The following is a 9173-nucleotide window of genomic DNA, read 5'->3' on the forward strand; positions in this document are numbered from 1 at the left end:
TACCCCCCACTAAACCATTAAAACTTGCACCAGTTTCAAGGATTCACAGTGTATTGCACTTTATCACAAACAAATCAACAAGAGATGATTACTGTCTCCTAAGAAAGACATTATTGGGTATCACTAATGTGTCTACTGTCCCCCAATAGACCATCAAACATTACACCGCTTCCTATGTTTCACAGATTATAGAAGTTATTCACACTCAAAACAATAGATAATGTCTAAAAAACCACATTTTGAGGGTCAATATTCTGTTTACTGCCCCCCACTAAACTGACACAAACCACACAATTTTTTTCATTTATCGACTACTGCAATGTAACACTACATTTACTTTGGAATAGCAGTTTTCAGTCCGTCAATAAATAAAGCAGTCATCATTGGCCCCCAATACAAAGTCTACTGAGGGGCACTAATGTAACAACTTTTATGGTTATGACTGCACAATAGCATATAGCAGTTTTCAGTCCCAGATAGCAGTTTTCAGTCCGTCGTCGATTCCTTCAGAAGGTCAACCCCGGCCTCGCCGAGCTTCTAAGCGACGAGGACCGTTGGCTTGGCGTCGAGCTTGGCCGCGCAGAGCACGACGACGAGTTTCGGCGCCGCGATGGCGAGAGCAGGCATCGTGGGCGACCTGCTGGAGGGATGGAGGGAGGGAGAGAGAAATCCGACGTCGTCTGGAGAGAGAGAGAGAGAGAGAGATCGGTGAGGGGGGAGAGGGAAAAAAAGTCCCAAAAATAAATAAAAAGAAGAAAAAAAGAATTAATTGGGTAAATGGGAAATAATCCCTTAGAGTGTTTTGGGTAAATGGGGTTAAAAAACAGTTAGTGGAGCAAGTGGGCAAATTTTAAGCTAAAATTGGGTAAATGAGCATTTTCCCTATTTATTTTTCCTTTTGGTTAGTTCCTTAGAGGCATCTTTTTTTTTTTGACTAAATGAATTATAAATACAATAATCATTTACTCCTTAGAGGCATCTAGGTAGCACTTGTTAGTTATTTATGTGTAAACATAAATATAATTATATATTTATTTAAGTCTTAACTTTACTAAGGGAAAAAGAAATAGAGTAAGTTACTCTTGACTGAAATAGTTTTCACGTTGTAATTGCAGGAAACAAAGGAGATACAGTTTTGGAGAAGGAAAATCTAGAAGTGAGGGATTTAGCTTCAAGAGAGGTAAGGGTGATGTGCTTCATTATGTTTCCTCTACTTGTACTTTAGAACTCCTTAATTTAGCAATGGAATTGAGGAAAATTTTGTCTATGATTTAGGTACAGAATTGATGTGTGTGAAGTTTGGGGGAGAATAAGATTTTGACAAACATTAAGGTATCTCCCTCTTAGGGTTAGTTAGTTTCTCTTGTTTGACTGTTCCTTGTTGGCTTTTGTATCCCTTGCGTTATATTCTGAAAAGAGAATTGAAGTTTGGTTTGGGAGAATCTGAGTTTTCTATTTATACTGTGCTGTACGACCTTTGCGTTAGTGTTCCTGTATAAAAACTTCGTATTTTAGCTTGAAATTTTTATATGTTGAAAAAGACGTCCTAATTGTTCTTTGGTTGAAATTTCATAAAACTCCAGTCCTTTTTGAAGTCTACATGATTTTCTCAATTTGGGATAGAGGTACAGGATTTTCTACCGATAGAATTAAAGAACGCTTTGCTGTCGTCAGTTGAAAGGGCAAATGATTTATTTCAGTCTTCAAATTTTTGTGGGATGTTTATCTTTGTGTTTAGTATCTTTTTACAAATTTTCAAGAATTTATATCTTATAGTTATTTTTATAAAATTCGAAAATCATCTGAACAAAAGATGGATGTGCTTTTGCTATGAAATCATGGAGGTGGGTGATTATTGGGATTTGAGGTTTTGGTATTATAGCTGACGTGATTGATCAAAGAGTCCTACTTGGAGTTCATAGAGGCTATATATGGTTTAGATGGTATCTCAGTCTGTGTTCCTTCTTGTGGTCTCCAACATACTAGATTTCAGGGTTGGCATATCTTTGGAACATTAAAATTTTCCTTTTTTTTTTTTTTTTTTTTTTAAATTGTTGAAAACTTCACCGTCTTCGCATAAGAACATGATACTATTGACTGTTTTTCTAAAAAATTCAAAGCTCTTGTCCTGCTTCTATTCCCGGTACTTACTATTGATAATTCCTTTAATTTCCTATAAGGTTGGTTGTATATATTTAGAGTGGTAGGTAGATAACCTGATATGTTTATATTTCTTATGTAGTTCCCATCTTTGGAGAATGTTTCTGTTTCAGATTTTGATTGATATGCTATTGATGCATTTATATGTATTTGCTATATGATTTGGCAGTAGTGGTATCATGTGCAGTGACCACGCTGGGTAGTTTGAGGTGGTAGTGATTTGACAGCGACAACCATTGATAAAGCACTTGGGTTGCGAGAAATTCAGGTGTCTTGAATTTCTGATGCTTAAGTTTGTTTCGTTTCAAGTAACAAAATGTAATCTAGCTGCCAATTCCTTACAGGTGTGGAAGGATGTAATCTATATGTTCCATTCCATCGAGCTCCAATTTTTTTGTAGTTCTATTAAGAAATTTATTCTTCATGAAACAAAAACATGATTTGAATAATTTTCTATTCTTCTTGCAGGTCTTGCATCCACAGTCCATGAGATTGGCTAGAGAAGATGATATTCCTGTGAGGGTTAAAAAAATTTACAACCCTAAAGCTCCAGGTACATTCATCACCCATGCAAGAGATACGAGCAAGAGCTTTGTTACAGTACATGGAAAACTGAACACCATTGTTATATTTGTGCTTCAGGGTCTAGACTGTATTTATTTATCAGTCTTAACTGCAGGCTATACTAACAAGCATCATATTGAAAAGGAATGTGACCATGTTGGATATTATTAGCACTTGCATGCTTGGACGATATGGTTTTCTTGCTGAGGTGAGCAAGCAAAGTACTTGTTTCTATTGATTTTTCCTCTCAGTACCTCAATAGCTTATATCTATATTATTTCTCATGCAGACACTTACAACTTTTGAAGATTTGGGGAGAAGTCACTATTGGTATGCTTTCTTGAAGTTTCCTTTGTCTACATGCATTTAAGATTTTATAATTAAATCTTTATATCTAGGCATTCAGTACATGCCACGGAAGTATATAGTAGTCAATCCTGTATATTGCTGGATATTGAAATTCTTAAATAGCTCATTAAATATTTCCATCGTGGGGTTGTATCTTGTTCTGAAGATGAAGATCATACTCTTTTGTTAAGAAGTCAACTGTACCTTGCATTAATGCTAGAATTGTTCTGATATTTGTTTACTTGGTGAGTTGATGTGGCTGTTAAGTTTTTGACATTTGGTTCCTTAACTTAATTGTGTGTTTTCAACCATTTATTGATACATATTGTTGACTATTGATCTGTTTCTTTCAGGCCATGACTCCCCGGTCTAACAACACGGCCAAAGCTAAAGAAATAGCACTAAGGATGAAGGCACTACGGATGAAGGCACTACAAATGAAAAGAGGTAAAAAAAAAAAAAACAGTGTCGAAACCAGCTGTTGAAGAGACTGATGCACCACCTAAATCTGCCTTTACCAAACATGATCAATAGTATAAGATATCAGTGTTTCTTGGGTTCCATTTGTTGATCATTCCAACTGCTATGGGTTATTGAACTGATGTTTACTAAGTTTAGCTCCATTACGGATGTATGTATAGCTGCAGTAACAGATTAATCAAATATTGGTATTTTTATGAATGGATTCCATATTTGATGAATGCATTTGGTAGTTTCCAGATTTACATAATTGTGGCGCAATGAGAATACAAATATGTCATCTGAATTAGAAAGCAACAACAAAATGAAATCCAAATATGTTGTTGGACATATCTAAGAACAACAGATACAAGAAAAAATATGTTGTTACTTGTACTCTAAAACAACAGATAAATGTTATTGTAGGCTACTAAAGACGATAGATAAATGTAATCTGAATTGAATGCTAATGACAGTTAACTGTTATTATAAATCCATTCAGACAACAGATAGGATTTCATATCTTCTACTTTGGTGCATTCAAACCACATAAATGACCATTTTTCTGTCTTTGGAATAAGCATTAGATCATAGAAAGAGAAAAATTCAGTCACCGTCCCCAAACTATGCTGCCAAGGCCAATTTGATAACTGAACTTTCAAAAGTATCAATGTGATACCCAAACATGTATTTTGACATCAACGTGATACTTCCGTTAAAAATTCCTAACGGGCCCGTCTATTTGCTGACGTGGCAAGTACGTGGGTCCCCCAAAAAATGTAAAATGACCAATTTACCCTTTTTTAATTCATTTTTTTTTCCTTTTCATTTCTTTTTGTTCTTTCTCTTCTTCTTCTTCTTCTGGGATTTTCCTCTAGCCAAACCGCAGCCTCTTGCCTCACCCCATAACCTTTGCAATTCAATTTCCAAACAAACAACATAAACAAAAATAAATGTGAACACACCCAATCACAATCACAATCACAAACCCAATAACCATAACATCAACCATCCTCAATATCACACACCCATAATTTTACCACAAAAAAAAAAATCTAATCTTTACCCAAGCCGTCGATGAACGCACGGCCACCGCCACCATCAAGGCTGCTTCTCTTCGAGATGAAAGGAAAACAAAAATAAAAAATACAAATCCCAACCCACCCAATAAAGAAGCCACTTCTGTTTTGCAGTTTCATCTTTCCTCTCCATTGCCTTGCATGTACGGTATACTGGTACAACAATCCCCACAGAACAACTGTACCAAAGAAAGCCTCAACATCGAGCAGAAGCCAATCCATAATATAACCACTTCTGAAGTTCAACATTGATGGAAGGAACATTAATCAGGTCTCACCACGCTGTTCGAATAACAATGTTTGAACCAAGAGGACAGAGCAGCAGCCGAAGACCGACCTGCACCCAATTCTCCCAATCATCAATTTGACCATAACTATCATATAGGAAATCCTTTCCAACATCACATGCAACAATGATGCCAATGGTGAAAAAAAATCACTAAATCAGCACTATAATTTCAAATTCCACAATAATCAGCAGTCCTGGAAACCAAAAATTCTAGTTCCGTAAAAAAAAAAAATTTAGAAAAACAAATTCAAGGATCAAGCAAATTGAAACAAGATTGAAATGAAGTCCAGAAAGGTAAACAAAATCGAAGGAGGAAAATAATACAAATCTTTGAAAATGGATTGAGGAGGAGGGGACGAGGTCCTTGAGGGAGGTGTAGGACTCGGAGCTATTGAGGGAGAGAAGCTCCAGGTCGAGCTGCGGCAGCCGATGGCACGGCGTCACGGCGCTGTTTGGGGTTGGGAAGCTGCAGCTATGGCGGGGCTTACTGGTGGGAGTGGTGGATGAGGATAAGGAGGAGAAGATGTGGCTGAGCTTGGTGGGGACGACGACGGAGGTGGAGATGGAGTTGCGAACCGGTCTCCCAGTTGGTTGCGCCGGACATCAGAGCCTCCTCCTTGTCGCCGACACCGGCGACGATCCCCACTGCTCCGATTGTTCTTCATAAGCCACAAACCCTTTGCAGTGGTGCAAAAAAAAATTTCTCCATTTCGACTGGTCTTTGTAAACCCACAAATCCATTCCCAGAAAAATAACCAATTGTGATAGAAAGGAGAGAGGATCAGATTGGCAAAGAAAGAAAGAGAGAGAGACAGAGCTCGATCTCATTTTTTTCTTTTCTTTTTTTTAATTTTTTTTCTTTTTTTAATTTTTTTATATAATTAATTAGTTGAGAAAGACAATTTTACCCTTGCCACATCAGCAAACAGACGGAGCTGTTAGGGATTTTGGACGGAAGTATCACGTTGATATCAAAATAGGTCTTTGGGTATCACATTGATACTTTTGAGAGTTCGGGTATCAAATTGGCCTTAGCAGCATAGTTTGGGGACAGTGACTGAATTTTTCTCTCATAGAAATTACAAGGAACTGTTATTTGTTTCCAGATCACATCACATTTATTTGTCGTCTGAATTCACTAATATACAGCTAACTCATGTCTTGATTTCATCAGACAACAGACGACCTAACAAATTTCTGTCGTCTGAAAAATAAGATGACAGAAGAAATCTGTCGTCTGATACTCCCAAGAGACGGCACCGTACTAGACAACATAATTTTTTTTTCATCAAACGACAGATCTCCTCTGTCATCTGATTGCTTTTCTGGCATAGTGATGGCATGTGTCATGTGTGCAAGACATATGATTCAAAATAGTCATGTGCAAGGGATGATGTTGAGAAAATATCTCCTAAGTTTTAGGGAATTATTTCCTAAAAACTCTCCTAGTTTGTCTCCTAAATTGTAGGAGTTTCCTTCCTAATTTTTAGGGAAGTTGCCTTGAATTTTCAAAGCATATTTGGATAAGGATTTCTAAGCTGCTTTCAAGAAGGATTACCAAGACTTAAAGGAGACTTACAAGACCATAAATTCAGCCTAGAGAAGTTTTGTCATGAGCTTCATTACAAGAAAACGTCTACGCGTTATGGTGTTGCAATGAAGACCATTTTAGGAGGAATATGATGATTCAAGAAGCTTATAGAACATTGAAGACTAGTTCTAATATGACGAAGTGGTGTTAGCTCAGTGGTTAGATCACCCACAACCTAAGATTGTGGTCATAAGTTCGAGTCACCATGGGGGTAGGAGTGAAATCCTTTGATCCTCTTTGCATTAAAAAAATAAAAAGACTAGTTCTAATCCATTCTAGATTAGGTTTCCTTTCTCTAACTTGTTTAGATTATCCTAAGTTGTTTGAGAGATGGATTTGTAAGGCTAATTACTATATATAACCATTTGATTTCACAATGTACGTAACACACCATCTCCTCCACATCCATAGTCCTCTCTAACTTTTGAAAATACAAGCGTACAAGGCCAAGTTCATCCATCATTGCCGTAACTCACATTGTTCTTGAGACGTCAAGACTTCATTTAATACTTCTTCTTACCCTTTCTCTCTTAATTTCAGTTTTTACTTGTTACATTCATGATTATGTTTTATGTTTTGAAAAGCATGAGTAACTAACTTTCTATGAGTTAGGGGTGTTTCCATGAAGTCCCGTTTTGTGCATGCTTATAATGTTTAACTTAGTAACTATTTGATTGTTTATGTGATTGGTAAATTTTCAATTCGGTTTATAGATAAGTTTTGCATGTTTATGAGATAATTCACCTAATTGTTTTGTTTCTTTTTCCTACCAAGTAGTAACCACTTTGGACAAAGGTTAAATTAGAATTTACTTATATATCTCCTTATGTATTGCGTTTCAGACTAAGGTTAATATAATCAATGAACAAACTTTCTTTGTGCTTAATAATTCTTGCATAACTTATTAGTACTTACGTTACAATGCTAGTTTGTATGTTTAGGAATGTTGTTAACGAAACGTAAAATAACTTAAGGAAAGTAATAAGAATAATTTAAATATTTTTCATGATTATTATTGTTTGTTGTCAATCACATGCCAATTGAATGTTTTAATATCTTTTTCATAAGTATTGTGTACTTGTTCATCTCATCCGTTCATCTTCAAAACTATTTTAAAGCTTTTAACTTTATTATTATCGTTTTCAAATCTAAAAACCTCAATTGTTTTCTTTTGTTTTGTTTCCTTTAAATTACATCATCATCATCATTCATCCCCCTATATTTCGTCATCCATAAATCCACATCCATATAGGACTTGTATTTCTTTGTTTTACGTTTTAGCAGGTAGTTTATAGCTTATGTTTTCGTTTATTTTCTTAATTACTAACGTTTCTAGTGTTTGTTTTGTTTTATAGGTACAACGTGAAAACTAGGAGTGTCCCTCAAATCTTTGGCGCTGAATGATCCCTTTACCGCTTTACTACAATCTAAAGACTACAACGAGGGTTAGATTGAAGTGCTACTTTTAGTGTATCACTGTTAATGTTATTGAGATAAAATTCCTATTAGATCCAATAATATGTTTGCCTATTTTTATTTACATATTTTATTTTAAAATGTTTAAAAGCATAAGAAAAAAGAAAAAAAGAAAAAAGAAGAAGAATGTAACCAAAAAAAAAAAAGGAAACAACACGTGCAGACAAGTAGGAGCACTTTCGTCATTAGACAATTTACAACGGCTAATAAAACGAAACGCGTATGTGTTGCTTATTCTATACGTGAGACGCATAAAATAATATGCGTGTATTGTTACCGCCATATCCCCCGCTTAAATAAGAAGCAGCTAGCCGTTTGTTTAATCCTCCTCAAATTTCAATTAGCTCTCTCTCTGCCTTTCTTGCTTTCTTGTCGCCGTTGAACGCTCTCGCTCTTAGTCTTTGTATCCATTGATTCATTCAATTGCTTCTTGTTTTTTGTATATATTTTGGGCTTTGCTTATTTTCATCTTATTGTTCTTCATACTTTTTGTTGAATTTCATATTTTTAGGTTGTCTCGTTCTAGATTTCACTGTACAATTTACATTTCCAGGTGGTGTATTGTTAAATTGTTCTTCATATTGTTCATTTCTTCTAGATTTTACTGTAATTTCTTCTGGATTGATATATTGTTGCTTACAATTTTAGGGTTTTTGACATGCTAAAAAATTAACCTTGCATCGAATTGTAGTTAGAATAAGTAGGGATGGTTCTAAGCCGGGGATTATTGGGGTACACTTCATGTCAAAAACGTTAAACAAATAAGTATTATTCACAAAGTATGAAACAAAAATAAAACAAAGTACACACACACACACATACATATTTACGAAAATTACAAGATAAGGGGGATTTATAAGAGTTTTTATTATAATCTAACTATATAACCTAAGTATGATCGGTCAAACCATGAATCAAGATAGAGATAAGATGGATGAAAAAGATGTAAGATGTAGTTATCAACCATTAAAACAGAATATCAAATCATAAACTTTAAAAACACGATGAATAGAAATCAATCAAGAATAGAGATGAATGCATACAGAGTCCTTACTACTTCCCTTGATTAATTAACTAGATGAACGCATCATAGTTAATCCCATTAAACATGCATCGCTACTGAGTGGTCAATTCTCTAACTAAACACAGTTAATGCATAAATATCAATGAAAGTTTGATTGATTTAAGCAAAGCACATAAGTTAGAA

At 35.3% G+C, this 9173-nt stretch overlaps 1 long non-coding RNA gene across 1 annotated transcript; it reads left to right on the plus strand.

Annotated features, from left to right (window-relative positions):
* Positions 1-2121: 2121 nt before the first annotated feature.
* LOC121050358 lies at positions 2122-2970 on the plus strand. Its single transcript, XR_005802757.1, has 3 exons — positions 2122-2428; positions 2629-2713; positions 2803-2970. It is a non-coding gene; the product is annotated as an uncharacterized LOC121050358 (long non-coding RNA).
* The last annotated feature ends 6203 nt before the right edge of the window (positions 2971-9173 follow it).

Source organism: Rosa chinensis, chromosome 7 (genome assembly GCF_002994745.2).
Source record: "Rosa chinensis cultivar Old Blush chromosome 7, RchiOBHm-V2, whole genome shotgun sequence".
In the NCBI taxonomy this organism is placed as follows: Eukaryota; Viridiplantae; Streptophyta; class Magnoliopsida; order Rosales; family Rosaceae; genus Rosa; species Rosa chinensis.